We start from the raw sequence: 16,810 nt of genomic DNA on the forward strand, positions 1-16,810 counted from the left end.
ATGAGAGTCTCTAGTTCCATCCAGGTTGCTGCAAATGGCATTATGTCATTCTTTTTTATGGCTGAATAGTATTCCATTGTGTATATATACCACAACTTCCTAATCCAATCATCTGTCGATGGACATTTGGGTTGGTTCCAGCTCTTGGCTATTGTGAATAGTGCTGCAATTAATATGCAGGTGCATGTGTCTTTTTTAAGGAAAGTTTTGTCTGGATATATGCCCAAGAGTGGGATTGCTGGGTCATATGGTAGTTCTTTGGATAGATTTCTAAGGTAGCTCGATACTGATCTCCATAGTGGTTGTATCAATTTACATTCCAACCAACAGTGCAGGAGGGTTTCCTTTTCTCAACACCCTCTCCAGCATTTGTTATTTGTGGCCTTATTGATGATGGCCATTCTGACTGGTGTGAGGTGGTATCTCATGGTAGTTTTGATTTGCATTTCTCTAATAATCAGGGATGTTGAGCATTCTTTCATGTGCTTGTTGACCATCTGCACATCTTCCTTGGAGAAAGGTCTATGCAAGTCTTTTGCCCATTTTTCCATTGGGTTGTTGGCTTTTTTGCTGTTGAGTTGTATCAGTTGTTCATATATTTTAGAGATTAAGCCCACATGATGCAGCCCTTCAGTTGCATCATTTAAAATGATTTTCTCCCATTCTGTAAGTTGTCTTTTTGGTTTCCTTTGCTGTGCAAAACTTGTCAGTTTGATGAGGTTCCATTGGTTTATTTTTGCTCTTATTTCTGTTGCTTTGGGAGAGTGACCTGAGTAAATATTCATAAGACTGATGTCAGAGAATGTTTTGCCTATGTTCTCTTCCAGGAGTTTGATGGTGTCTTGTCTTATATTTAAGTTTTTCAGCCATTTTGAGTTTATTTTCGTGCATGGTGTGAGGGTGTGTTCTAGTTTCATTGCTTTGCATGCAGCTGTCCAGGTTTCCCAGCAATGCTTGCTGAATAGACTTTCTTTTTCCCATTTGATGTTCTTGCCTCCCTTGTCAAAGATGAATTGACCATAGGTGTCAGGGTTTATTTCCGGGTTCTCTATTCTGTTCCATTGGTCTGGCTGTCTGTTTTGATACCAGTACCACACTGTTTTGATGACTGTGGCTTTGTAGTATTTCTTGAAGTCTGGGAGAGTTATTCCTCCTGCTTGGTTTTTGTTTCTCAGATTTGCTTTGGAAATTCTGGGTTTTTTGAGGTTCCATGTAAATGTTTGGATTGTTTGTTCTAGTTCTGTGAAAAATGTCCTGGGTCATTTGATAGGGATTGCATTGAATCTGTGGATTGCTTTGGGTAGTATGGCCATCTTTACAATGTTAATTTTTCCAACCCAGGAGCATGGAATATCTTTCCATTTCTTTACATCGTCTTTAATTTCCTTGATTAATATTTTATAGTTCTCAGCATATAAGTCCTTTACAACCTTGGTCAGGTGTATTCCCAGGTATTTGATTTTTAGGGGTGTAATTTTAAAAGGTATTGTATTTCTGTATTCCTTTTCTAATATTTCATTGTTAGTATACAGAAATGTGACTGATTGGGAACTTTTTTTTAAGGAAAATATGTTTCTATAAACATCTTGGAAGATTAGTTTCTTTCAAAATTATATTAGAACATTGGCGTCCCCATGTGACTTAGTGGTTAACGAACCTGACTAATATCCATGAGCATGCAGGTTCAATCCCTGGCCTTGCTCAGTGGTTTAAGGATCTGGCATTGCCATGAGCTGTGGTGTAGGCCAGCAGCTATAGCTCTGATTTGACTCCCAGCCTGGGAACCTCCCTATACTGCATGTGCAACCCTAAAAAGACAAAAGACAAAATACAAAAAAAACCCACCAAAATTATATTAGAACAATTATCAACCAAAAAACTAATAATTCCTTTAAGCAATAGAGTGAGAGGATTTATAACAACCTTTAAAAATAATTTTATTCATGTTGGATCTTAGTCAAAACAAATAATTGTAAAATATTGATCCTCTGAGTATAACATTTCAGAATTTCATTGTATGAGGGGAAATACAATTTATTTCAAGTTAAAGTAGTAATTCATCTCAAATATTCTTATACTCTGCTGTCAATTCAAAATGTTATTTTAATTAGCTGTTTAGAATATTCTCCTTTTATTATTTCAACTGGATTCTTTAAAATAATAACCTGCTATAATGAATAATTCTGTATATTTATGGAGAGGTTAACAACTATTATTTCTGAAAAGTATTTATTTTACTGTAAGCAAATATTTTAGCCTCTATATTGCCATAAAGTAAGTAAAAGCACACTATTTAAAGTAATTTTCATGAGGCATTGAATTTTGATCAAGGGAATGATTTTTAACTTATTAGGGTTCACTGATCCCTATGTAAAATTGATCAAATTTACATGTCTATTGCCCAGAAAAATGTACATATACATCTGACATTATATTATTTATTAGTGATACATTAATTGTTGATTTAGACCCTAGATTTAAAACCGATTTAAAGTCAAATTAGTTTTTTAACATTAATTGCAAAATCTAATCACTGCCATTTTTATTTGATAGTTTATATGAGTAGACGCAAAAGTCTAAAAAAATTTATCTAAATTATTGAAGAGTTGATTATCAATTTAATCAGTTTCCTGGAAAAAAAGTTTAAAAGTAATAAATGTAATAAATATTCCATGAGTCAATTCTCTTGTTGGAAAGATAAACACAAATAACTTATTTTACAATAAATCATAAGAAAATGCATTCTTTGGTGTTCTAAGAATTTCAAAACTGCAAAAAAGTAAATAAATACTTGACTCATATTTTTATATTTTCCACTCATGGTATAAATGGAAAAATATTTTATATCAACCAAGAAAAACAACCTATTACAAATCACCAATATGGGCTTGCTTATAATTTAGAATATCACTAAATATTAAACATTTTCCTGCCCTCAAATGATTGATATTTGCAAAAAGACAAAGACTCACAAGTATGCAGGAACACATGCACACATACACACACACACACACATTTTAATATTCTGTAAAATGAATATTTCTCTTAGATTTTATAATTAAAACATATAACATGGGTTACAGAGTGAGACAAGCTAGAGTAAAATCCCAGATTTTCTAATTGCTAAATGGCAAGGTACCTATTATTATTATCTGTTTCCTTATCTTTAAAATGTGTTTCTTCACCTGTAATGAGATTATGTGCTTCACAGGGTTTTCTTGAAGATTCAACAATATAATAATTTTAAGTGATTATCTTAGCATATGAATCACAGTAAACACTCAAAATATTAACAGCAAATGATGCTGTAACTAGATTATGATAGTAGTAAATATATTATTTTAATGAATAAAAATTCTCCCAAACCTTTTTCTAAGTGAATTATAGATAGATGATAGATAGATGGATAAGTAGATAAACAGATAGACAGGTATAGATGCAACTATACAGATACACACAGCACACAGTTCTCAATGTATGGTCCAGGGACCTCTAGAGGTTTCCCAGATCCTCCTTTGGAGTTCGTGATGTCAAAACTATTTTCATCAGAATACTAAGACATTATTTTCTTTCTTCATTCTCATTCTCTCACAAATATAAAGTGAAGTTTCTGAGGCCAGAAAGCAAAAGCAGATATAAGAATCCAGCTGCCTTCTATTAAGCAAGACATTAAAGATACTTGCAAAGTACAAAAGCCAATGCCACCATCCACACTAAATTAAATATTTTGAAAAGCAAAATTATATTTATAAAATATGTTATTAAGATAAATATGCCTGCCATGGATCCTCTATTCTTATTTAGATAAATAAATTAATGTGACCGTTTTAAATTCTAATAACTAAGGATAGATATAATCCACATAAATTATCTTTGGTGTCTTCTATGGAAAGGTGTCTTGAAATGAAAAAGATTAGGAGCTGCTGCTCTATGGATTAATTGACGATTATAACCATATATCCAGAATATTTATCCATATCATGTCAGTATATCCACATCTACAATTTCATTTATTTTTGTGTGAATAATACCCCAAACAATATCCCAAATATCTTTGTTTAAAAGTAAAAATGTATTTAATCCCACTGAGAGGTGTTGCCTTTTTAGCAGAGAAGACCACAGACTAGAGTATGTTCTTTGAGAAGAGAGAAGAGCTTGCTTAAGTTATGAGGATACACTTTTTAGCAGAGGCTCCAATGTTGATTGTGTTTAGATTTTTTGTTTAGTTTGGGATTTTATTACTATGTCTATTCCCTGAGCAATTTGATAACTATAAAATCACACAAGGAAAATGGAAGGTCAGTCATCAATTAGGCATTTTTCTTATCAGCTCTAACAGAACTCATATAATAATAACAGCTGTAGGGAAAAAAAAAAAAACAGTGGAAAATGCCACACATAGTTACCCCTAAGTCCATGAGCACCTAATCGCTGTATACTTAATCAGTAACAAGGAGAACTACCTTATGTTTCACTAAGCTGATAAAATAAATATAAACATAGCGAATCCAAATTACAGTGTAGTTATAAGTATTAATCAGTGATGCTGAATTTAATCTTGGATGTGCTAAAGTCTTTTAAGTTCCATATGACTTTGCACATAAAGGAATAACTAAAATATTGTCTCAGTATATTATTCAGATTTCACAGAAGTTCCTTATGTTCAGAGCTTCAGGCTCTCAATTCAGGGACCCACAAAATAGAAACTCAATGCTATGGAGAAAAAAAATCTCTATGTAAATAATTTGTTCTAACCTGACTTTATTTTTGTTTAAGTATTGGCAACGAATCCCAGTTTTTTTTAAAAAAAATATTGAAGTATAATTGATTTACAATGTTGTATTAACTTCTGCTATACAACAAAGTGACTCATTTATATATTACAATTATAATTTTTCATATTTTTTCCACTATGGTTTATTACAGGATGTTGAATATAGTTCACTTGCTATAGAGTACGACCTTGTTGTTTATCTATCCGACATATATAATAGTTTGTATCTGCTAATCCCAGACTCCCAGTCTTTCCCTCCCTCACTCCCCATTCCCTTGGCCACTATTAGTCTATTCCCAATATCTGAGAGTGTGTTTCTGTTTCATGGATATGTTCATTTGTGTAACTTGACTTTAATTTAAACAAAATACCTTCATTATGTTTGTATTAGTTTGCTATTGATGCTCTAACAAATTATGCAAACATAGTGGTTTAAGACAAAGCAAAGTTATTCTCTTATTGTTCTAGAGTTCAGGTTTCTAAAACCAAGGTGGTAGAATGGCTGCAGTCTTTTTGGAGGCCTCAGAAAACAATATATTTCCTTGCCATTCCTAGTTTCTGGAGGCTACCTGCATTACTTGGCTAGAGGTTCCTTCCTTTATCTTCAAAGCACATTATTCCAACCTCATTTGGGAGGAGTATTATTTTGTCTACCACAATGATTAATGCTTAACAGGTAATTTTTATGAAAAAAGATTCTTAGTAGTGATACTTAGGTATCTCGATCCCTATTAAAAGTACCTACTATGAAATTTATTCAATAGGAGGAGGAAAAAACGTCAGTGGAGGAGTAGGGCATGAGGATCACCTACTCCCCAAAATACACTGAAAATCCTTCTGTATGTGGAACTATTCTCACAGAAGATTAGCTGAATGCTGACAAGAGACCCCAGGACTCTGACAGGTCAAGAAAATCTCCATGAAACTGCATAGGAAAAAAAAAATAAAGAAGAAGAAAAGGAGAGAAATGGAGAAATAAAGTGAGTCAAGTCCTACACCTCTAGGAGGGAGCTGGAGAGAGGAACAACTCCTGCAGCCTGGGAAGTTCCCCACACCAGTGAAGACACCAGCAGAGATAGAGGAGGATATTCCAAGTATTGGAGGAAAACAAAACAATTGGTGTAAAGCAGGTGAAATGGAAACGGCCCTCAACAAATGGTCAGACTCAGAGAGAGCTGGGGCTGGCTGCATGGGAAAAAACTAGGATTGGTAGCACAGAGATAGCCTAAAGGTACTAGAGTCTGGAGTGACAACATTTGAGACTGTAAACTGAGGCAAACCTGGTTGGGATTAAAAGGTAGATGCCATTGTTAAGGGGTGCTTTACCCCTGTGAGTGCTCTTAGGTTGCAAGAGGCCAACTGCTACAGCTACAGGATCTACTCCCAAGCAGCGGCTGCTTAGCAAAAGTTGGGAAGCAACCCACTTCCCTTAAGCCTACAGAGAAAGTGGAGCAAGCAGAGGGAATCCATGGAGCAGGCAGAAGGAACTCAGGAATAACACAGGCCCTGTGACTCCAGCCAGCAGCCAGGCGGGGGAACACTGAAGTAATTGCTGTAACAGTGAAAATGATTCTGGGAATTGGAAGGGGCCTCCTAAGTGGGCATAAAGCCAGGAGTTGTCTAGGAGGCAGAAGGTGAATTTGGAAACAGCAGGGATGGTACAGAAGTTTGCACAAGGCCTCCTAGGTGGACAGAGAACCTCAATTTGCCTAGGGGGCAGAGAAAGTTATTTCTGAAACAGGGGTTGGGGAAAATTATTTCTGGAACAGCACAAATGATCCTGGGAGTTTGAAGGGACCTCCTAGGTAGGTGGAAAGATACAATTTGTCTAGAGGGTGGAAGGTGAATTTGGAAAGAGTGTGGACTGTGCAAGAGTCTGCACAGGGCCCCCTGGGTGGGCAGAGAGCCTCAATTGCCTAGGGAGAAGAGAAAGTTATCTCTGAAACAGCAATAGGGATCCTTGGAAATAGCAAAAGCTCTATGACCCAACACAACAATCAAGTAGGGGGCCACATAAGCAGTGTATATTGCACAGATAGCCAAAGGAGTTGAGAGAGTCCCTTTGGGCACATTTTACTTTGCAGTGGCTACAGGAAACTCTTTGCCACACACCTAGTAAGGGTAGGGGCCACCAGAACAGCGTAGGGCCTAAGGAATAGTGAGAGCCTCTTAGCAGCATATAGGGATCAGCCTACCCCTTGGGGCTACAGAGAACACTCCCTAGACCAATCAAACAAAGGGAGGGAATACAGAAAGGCACCTGCCCCCACAGCTACAGACAGCAACACCAAGAGCCTACCCAACAAAGGGAGGGATGGCAGGAGCAGCTGCTGACATTTCCAACTGTAAGTAATTTCCCTGAGAGCTACCTGTAAACAAGAGGGGTCACAGGAGCCAATGCTGCCCCCCAACCACAAAAGCAATCCCATGAACTGGGAACAACTGCCAAATCATGGACCATATTCCTAGCAGCCACCAGGCTCCAGGAGAGGTAGGATAATACTACAGCTCCCATCACAAGCTCTGAGTATACATTAGCTGCTACCATCCCTCAGAACTCCAAAACTAGGCACCAGATGCTGCATCTATATAATATCCATCAAGGGGACAATAAACATAGAAAGTTAGACATCATGAGACATCAAAGAAATAGGCTTCAGACAAAGGAACAAGACAAAATCACACAAAAATAACTAAATGAAGAGGAGATAGTTAATCTACCTGAAAAATAATTCAGAGTGATGATAGTAAAATGATCCAAGAGCTTAGGGGAAAAAAATGGAGGCACAGATAGAGAAATTAAAAAAAATGTTTAACAAAGAGCTAGAAGACCTAAAGAACAAGTAAATTAAGATGGATAGCACAATATCTGAAATGAAAGATACAATAGAAGGAATCAACAGCAGGATAATGGAGGCAGAAGAAAAAATAAGTGACAGAGTATTGGAAAGCAATGCCATAGGAAAAATAAAGAAAAAATAATGAAAAGAATGGAAGAGAGCATAAGATATTTCTGGGACAACATCAAATGTACCAAAATTCATATCATGGTGATTCCAGAAGGAGAAGAGAAAGAGAAAGGGCCAGAGAAAATATTTGAAGAGATTATAGCCAAAAACTTCCCTAATATGGGAAAGGAAACACTCAGTCAAGTTGAGGAAGCGCACAGAATCCTACACAGGATAAATCCAAAGAGAAACACAAGACACATACTAATCAGAAAAATTGTATATATTAACCTAATTACTACAAAATGTACTATTAAATCAGAAATATCAGTTTATTTGCCAGAATCAAATTATGTACAACAATTTAAGTTGAAATTGAGTTTAATTTGCCTATTTTGTTCACATTTCCATTCACTCTTGAGCTATGTATTTAAAATCAATAACCACAGGAAAATCACCATGTTAAAAACCATGGTCTAACACATCTTCTTTTCAGCACAGAAAGGTAAAATTTTGGGTTAGGGGAATTAATTAGGTTTGGAACACATGTACATGAATAGTATCATAAGTTATTTAAAAGGAAGTATCTATTAAATCAGGAATGATCAGTGTACATAGTGCAAAAAGGGAGTTCAGGGAAAGGAGAAACCAGTTGCTGAGATGTGTTCATGAAGGCCCTGTGGCCACAGGTAGGATGCCAGGACCTGTGGCCTGGAAGGAAAAGGAAGATATGGCTGGGTCTGGGAACTGGAAGAAGATATCCCAGGTGCAAGCAATCACAGGGAGGGGCAGGGGACATTTGTGGGACAGTAGACCCCCTTTTTACTGAATTGAATGTTTTGACAGAATATTTAAAGTTGAAATTATATGTTTTTTTATTGTTATTTCCCCCAACACAATTTTTTTCCACTGTACAACATGGGAACCCAGTTACACATCTACTAGACTGGAGAAAGTCTTGAATGGCAGATTTCAGATATTAGATAAATACCTAACAATAAAGATGAAAGTAACATAAGGTAGTAGAAAGAGCAGTAAAAGAGAAGTCAGGTCCTCTGTATTCCTCAAGCATGGTGAATGAGACCATGGCTACTGTTCTTCAGAGTCTCAGTATGTCAAGTGAAAAGCAACAATCAATGGCCACCAAACAAAACTTGCCCACACTATTCTCATATTGCTTGGAGGATTCTTGGAGATCATATATGCTAAAATGCTCTATAATGGTAAAGTGGCATACAATTAAAGGTCTTATTAATGTATCAAGTAGAATATGGATGCCTTGACATAAGGAAGTGCTTAATTTGCTTCCATAAGTGTTGAGAAAGATACATTTTAGGTTAGCCCTCAAGATAATGTGAGCAAGAACCTAAAAAGAGAGAGAGGAAGAGAGAAAGATCACATTTCTTTTTCTTCTTATAGTGCTATGAAATAGTAAATAATTTTATCCCTAAGTTTAAATAAAACAAACAAAAAATAGGATAAAATTATATTCTGAAGAACCAGAGCTTTACAGTGAGTTATCACAATTTGATTCAGGATTCCTGAATGTGGCACCCTCGTTCAAACTGCTTTAACGTCAAATATATTGGCTTTTTATATCCTCCGTTCTGAATTGTCTCTTTTACCCTCCATTAGAAAGGGTAATGAAGACTGGACTCGATCATGTGATGATATCAATTGATCTATTTTACATTCCACCAGCTTCAAGAGGTAACACTAAGTTCTTGCCTATCAGAAAAAAAAATTATATTTATGATGCTGTTCTTGTGGGAACCCTGGAATGGAAAAGTTCCTTCATTAAGAAAGGCAATGTGATCAGCACATTGGAATGTAAATTTCTCAGGCACAAGGATTTCCTTAGAGTGTTTTAATAGATCTTGACTTCACGGTTCTCTTAATTGAAGAATTTATCAGGCATCAATAACAGTTCAAGGCATTTCCAATAAGCCTGTAAACAGAGGAAAATATTAACAGGGTACTAGAGATTGCATCTAGTTTAGATTTTTCTGAAACAACCTAAAATGAAACAGTATTAAACTAGGCATGGTTTAAATTTAATGTGGTAAAAAGCACCTTTGAGACAGTTTTCTGGTTCTATTTCTATCCTCATTCCTAGCCCACAGTCAATCTTAGCCACCACTAGAAGCACACATGTATACCATAGCTCACTGTGGGAAGAGGATTATTTCCTCCTGGAATATTAGGAAATACTGTCTGCTCACAGCATGTCCCACTTTAAGTTACTTTGTTTCTTTGCTTGTGTCTTTTATAAAATAGTGAACTAAAAACCTTTCATGGTTACTTCCAAAGGTATTTGCAGATCTTGATTCCAGTCCAGGATCTACTTCTCTTTCTGTTGTTTAACTCTAGATGGGATATGACACATTTACCACTACTTGGTGCACCAGACATGATAGGTCATCTGAAAATAATTTGAAAACTAGCTAATTATCAGTGTAAGTTATTCCTATTTGTAATGGTGTTGGTAATAGCCTAGTCTGGCAATGCATTTCATCCATCCTCACTCTGCATGTGTAGGCAAAAGTAGGGGTGGAAAGAGGGAGAGAGAACATGAAACAACCCTCTTCCATTAGTTCTTCAAAAAATGTTTTGTTTACATTTGATTTTAAAATCCAGGAAGCAGAAGATTCAAATCCTATGCCTCAGCTATCTCATCCAAAAATGAAAGTATAGAAGTTTTGAGAAGCTGTCAGTAGCTAAAATAATGAGTATGAAATAGCACTTTAAGAAAATAATGCTATATATTGAATACATTGTTTTTATTAAAATATAAATTTTTTATACTCTTTATTTCAAGCCAATTTGACATAGTTTATGCACTGTAAATTCTATAAAGCATAATGGTCATAAAATTATATGCCTATGCAGTGGTTAATGAACCTGCCTAGGAACCATGAGGTTGCAGGTTCCATCCCTGGCCTTGCTCAGTGGGTTAAGGATCTGGCATTGCTGTGAGCTGTGGTGTAGGTTGCAGACGCAGCTCGGATCTGGCGCTGCAGCTCCGATTAGACCCCTAGCCTGGGAAACTCCATATGCCATGGGTGTGGCCCTAGAAAAGACAAAAAGACTATATATATAGATGTATATATGTATATATATATATATGCTTAGCTGGCTCCATTTGCTAATCTTTGAGATCTGCCAGAACAGGAAGTAACAAGGAGAAGAACTTGAGCAGTTCTTACATATAACAGGATAAGAAATCTCTTCCCATTCCTCCCTAAGAATCTCTACCCAAATAAATGACTCAAAAGGTTTTCTTTATGTCCTACCCTCTATTCCTTACAAATACTAAGACCTCAAGTGAATTTACATTGCAACCTGGGCTATAATTTTATTTCTGGAAAAATGCTTTGCTGTAATCAAAACTACCATTCATTGTGCACCATATTCATCCCATACTCCTTTATAAATGATTTTCTTTTGGCCTGGGGCATCCCCTTTTCCCTGGTCTCCTTCTTTTCACAATTAACGTCTACACACCCATTTGTGTTGTTGGTTTGTTTGTTTTGGCCACCACATGGCATAAGGAGTTCCTGGGCCAGGAATCAGACCTTGGCCACGGTTGCGACCTGTGTGACAGCAGCAGCAACGCTGGATCCTTAACCCACTGTGCCATACACACTCATTTGTTAATTTACATATTCATTCTTCTCCTTCTGACATTCAAAAAATCATTGTTTTTTCTAGAATGGGGAAGCAAAATATCATGCTTCCTGGCTTGGGTCCTGTCTCGAATCCCCCTCCCTCAAGGCAGATTTTTTTTTTCTGTTCAAAATCTGCTTTTATGCATTTATTTAATTGTTATTTCCCCAATACAGTTTTTTTTTTCTACTGTACAGCATGGTGACCCAGTTCTATATACATGCACACATTCTACTTTTGCACATTACCATGCTCCATCATAAGTGACTAGATATAGTTCCCAGTGATACACAGCAGGATCTCATTGTTAATTCATTCCAGAGGCAATAGTTTGCATCTATTAACCCCAAGCTCCCAATCCACCCCACTCCCTCCTCCTCCCCCTTGGAAACCACAAGTCTATTCTCCAAGTCCATGATTTTCTTGTCTGTGGAAAGGTTCATTTGTGCCATATATTAGATTCCAGATATAAGTGGCATCATGTGGTATTTGTCTTTCTCTTTCTCATTTACTTCACTCACTATGAGAGTCTCTAGTTCCATCCAGGTTGCCGCAAATGGCATTATTTCATTCGTTCTTATAGCTGAGTAGTATTCATTGTGCATATATACAACCTCTTCCTGATCCAGTCATCTATCAGTGGACATTTGGGTTGATTCCATGTCTTGGCTATTGTGAATAGTGCTGCAATGAACATGTGGATGCATGTGTCTTTTTTTTTTTTTTTTGTCTTTTGTTGTTGTTGTTGTTGTTGCTATTTCTTGGGCCGCACCTGCGGCATATGGAGGTTCCCAGGCTAGGGGTCGAATCGGAGCTGTAGCCACCGGCCTACGCCAGAGCCACAGCAACGCGGGATGCGAACCGCGTCTGCAACCTACACCACAGCTCACGGCAACGCCTGATCGTTAACCCACTGAGCAAGGGCAGGGACCGAACCGCGACCTCATGGTTCCTAGTCGGATTCGTTAACCACTGCGCCACAACGGGAACTCCTCATGTGTCTTTTTTAAGGAAAGCTTTGTCTGGATATATGTCCAGGAGTGGGATTGCTGGGTCATATGGTAATTCTATGTATAGATTTCTAAGGCACCTCCATACTGTTGTCCATAGTGGCTGTACCGGCTTACATTCCCACCAACAGTGCAGGAGGGTTCCCTTTTCTCCACACCCCCTCCAGCATTTGTTATTTGTGGACTTATTAATGATGGCCATTCTGACTTGTGTGAGGCAGATTTTTGAGCTCCTGGTTTTATTGGGTCCTATGATCAAAAATATCATAGATCCCTGGATCTCTCCTCCAATGCTTATTTCCAAGTAAATGCTTCCACCAACTGGAAGTAAATGTGGAGGGTAGGCCATACCTATTGCATGCAGGCTTTATTCTCAGCAACTTGAGTACTGCCTGGTACAGCATATGTGCTCAGCAAGCAACTGCTGAGTAAATGTATGCAGAGACTTTACCTACAATATTTCATTGAATTGACAAAATCACACTTTGAGACAGATGGGGTGATCCCCCTTTCAAATAGGAGGGAACAGAAGTAACATCTGTGATTTGCCCAAAGTTTACCTAACTAGTATAATGAAGAGAGCTAGGTTTTACTGCAGGCCTATGTGACTGTGAATCCTGGGTTTTGCTTTCTTGTTTTTGTTTTATTTGGGACTTATTATATAGGAATAGTTCCTTTACACCAAAGCTGGAAATTTCAAATAAAAATATAATAAGTGAATATTGATCTAATATTCAATTTTAAAAATTCAATACATGCCAAAAGTAGTATTAAGTTATAGTAATAAATGTAAGGTTTCTCTAACAAGATTCATAGACATTATATCTAAATCATGGTGTTAGGTGTTCTCTGTTTTCTTTTGTTATCGTACTCTCTTGATCTTTTATATTCAGTACTTAGTAGTGAATGATGATCAGATTTAATAGATAAGGTTAACATTCTCACTGGCTTTTTGAACCTTAAATCTAAGTTCCATATTTTTCTAAAAGTCAACCAATGAAAAGTGTCTTTAACTTACCTACCTAAACAAAAGCAATCTAAGGCTGGAGGAGCATAAGAATATAAGGGCAGAAGTCTGAGGGAAAGTGATAACATTAATACATTAATTGAATTGTATCATGTGCTGTGAGCAAGACTTTATCTCATTTAATTCTAACAAAACTTTTAGGAAGTATTTTGTTGTTGTTGTTATTTTTTGTTATTTATTTATTTATTTTTCTTACCTTGTAGATGGGGGAAACAAAAAGAAGCTTGGACAGACTCAGTGACTTGCCCACAATGAAACACCTCTTAAGCAGGAGAGGAAGATTGTTCTGATAACAACTGGTGTTGACTCCATCAGGTCTCTATCAGGTCTCAAGAAGTTGCATCTTAAAAAGCGACTGGAATTTTAGGTTATTTCATTATAAGCTATATTTTTTATCATCTAAAAGTAATGGCTTATTTCTTCTAAAATCCAGGAGAAAAATTATTGACTCAAGGAGATAAAACATGATAGGGTCCCCACCTTCTCCCCAGCACACACAGAGTGCTCAGTGTGAAATGTACAGGCATTAAACATTCTCTGTGAATATCATTTGGTTCCACAGAGGTTTTGACTAGAGCTAGACATAAAGAAAACAGGATACATGAGAGAGGGAAGGCTCCTATAGCCACCACGTTTATGTACATCATTTGCTGGAAATGTTTTTCTGTCTACTCTCTACTTGGATAAAAATATAAGGGGAAGAAAAGAAAAGCAGAAAGTGAAAGAGTGAATGGAAACATTCAGTAGGTTGTACTTATCATCTGCTCCTGAGTCAAAGACTAAAATAAATCACCATTTCCCCTTCCCTCCATATCATCCATATCACACTATTTTCTAGTTGCTTTGATTGCAAGATATATCAGCTCACTGCCAACATTTGATTTATGATTCAGAACTAGGTGATGAATCAAGAAAATATTGTTTTGCATAAAGTTTCTGTGGCTGCTTGAAAATTCTCCTGGGAAATGCAACGTTTGTCCATCTTTCACGGTAGTGAATTTAGTGACATGTACAATGTAGTAAAAAGAGGATAAAAAGAAGAGGAGAAACAGTTTGGTGTCTGGAAACCAAGTCTGTCATATTAACAGTAAGAAAGGAAAATCACAAAGTTTGTTTTGTTTTGCTCTGTTATAAGAATCTGGCTTTGAGAATAGTGGCATTTTGCAGTCACCATGGGATATGTTTGTCTGGGAAAAAAGGCTCTTCTGGTGAACAGTTCTCAAGGTGACCTGGTAGATTAAGAATTTAAACAAGAAATGTCAACGGCAAAAATGAGTGCTGAGGAGAATAATGTTAATACCTTCTGAGAAGAGAGCACAGAGATTTAACAATAAATAAAGTTGGAGCTTTTGATGTTTGGCACAATTTCCTCAAAAAAATTATGTTCAATTACGGTTCAGACCCGAGCACTACTCTATAGTATGTAGGTAGATTTTCAGTTCTCAATCAATAGTAATATCCAAGTCAAATGGATTCATCTGATTCTGAGGTACAGAAAGTATCAGGATTCCTCAAATTTTCTGGAAGAGGTGAGGGAATGTTACACTTTGGCAGGTGTTGGGGAGGGTTAGAAATATTAAAAATAATCTATTGTTGAAATCAAAACAGCTGAAGACCAGTCTGAAAATTTTGTATTAGACTGCTCACAATATAAGATTTCCAAGTGACCAAGTTGTATTGTTACCTTCTAAGTTAGGGGCTGTTTTGATTTCTACTTTACAAATGAGAAAATTGAGCCTGGAAAAGGATGTTTTCACTCTAAATGTTCAGTAATTTAATCAACATTGACCCCAGACCTTGAGTTTTTACTATTATGAAGCATTGTCCAGGTATCCATCTAGACTGTAAATATGTTTTTAATGTTTTTCACAATCAATTATGCTTAGAAGATTGTGGACTAAACAAAGTAAAAAGGGTTTTCTTTATTGCCAGAATTTTACATTGTGAATTTGCAAGAACAGGGTATATGTTGTAGCATTTCCCTCACTGGTGTAAGTAGGAAAATCTTAATTTGCTGTACATCATCAAGGACAAAATTCAGAAGAAATATGAGAAATGACATAAGTGATAGCAAAGAGTCACCATTAGTTGCTTTCATTGTCTTAAATCAAACACATAGTATAAAGGATAATTTCAGCTACCAGAGAAGGCTAGTGAGGAAAATAAATATTTGGTGAATTCTGATACTTTCCATTTAAATTTACCAGGTAAATTTATATTGTATAATGAGTGATTAATAGCACTGACTTTCAACCAGATTGCCTAGGTTCAGTACCTAGCTCTGCCATTTACCAGCTGTGTGATATCAGGTAAATTACTAAACTCCTCTGTACTTCAGTTTTCTCATCTAATGGAGATAATAACAGTATCTGCCTCAGAGGACTGTTATGAAAATTACATGAGTGAATATTCCTAAAGTATTTAGAATAGTTTCTGCCACCTAGTAACCTCCATGTAATTTAGTAAATAAACTATGTACATCTTGTTTTATTGAACTATCATAGATTTAGACTAAAAAATTAATCCAGAGGAAGTTTTATTTAAATTAATTATATACCACAGAAAATAGCAATTGGGTGTCCAGAGGTTTGATAACTTCTCTGAAACTACATAAGTCTCTGGATTTACATGATTCCAAAACAGACTTGAAAGGCAGAAGGGCCTGATTCTGAATCCTGTCACTTACAAAGCCCAAGGAAAATTACCTAAATCATCCTAGGTTATGGTTTTCTCACCTGTTCATTAGAAGTAATTATTATTATCTGGTATTTATCCATGCTCTCAATTTATTTCATGTAATGTATGCAATGTTCTTGACCCATAGTAGGCATTTGGTAAACTGTAAATACTCCTTCTTATGTTTATTATTGCTAACTAGATGATGCTATTGCCTTTTAAAAGAAATCTTAATATTTTAAAAGTATTTTTAATATTTTTAAATATTATGGACTTGGCAATTCACTGGCATCTTATAATAATGACCACTTAGTAATACACAATTTCTCCCCTAAGAAACTGGGGAGAAAATTGTAATATAATTACCAATATACACTCTAAAATTTGTATGAAATGCAATATAAACTTTAGATAAGGTTTTTTTTTAAGTATGCATTTTAATGTGTTTCTAACTTGATTTTATTGTTAACAGTTATCTAACTGAATATAATATTTATCACAATTTCAATTTTCATTTTCTCTTTTAGTTAAATCCTTGATCCCTTTCATCTAACATCTAGTGAAGATTTTAGCTGATTTACTGATATTTTTAAATAGCTGAAATAAATAAATTACTTGAATTTAAGAGTTGTTTGTTTAAGAAGATGTTAATTTACAGTGTCTTTACCCTCTCTCTGGTTCCTACTTAATTCACATTAAATTTTAACTC

This window comes from Phacochoerus africanus, chromosome 5, assembly GCF_016906955.1.
Source record: "Phacochoerus africanus isolate WHEZ1 chromosome 5, ROS_Pafr_v1, whole genome shotgun sequence".
In the NCBI taxonomy this organism is placed as follows: Eukaryota; Metazoa; Chordata; class Mammalia; order Artiodactyla; family Suidae; genus Phacochoerus; species Phacochoerus africanus.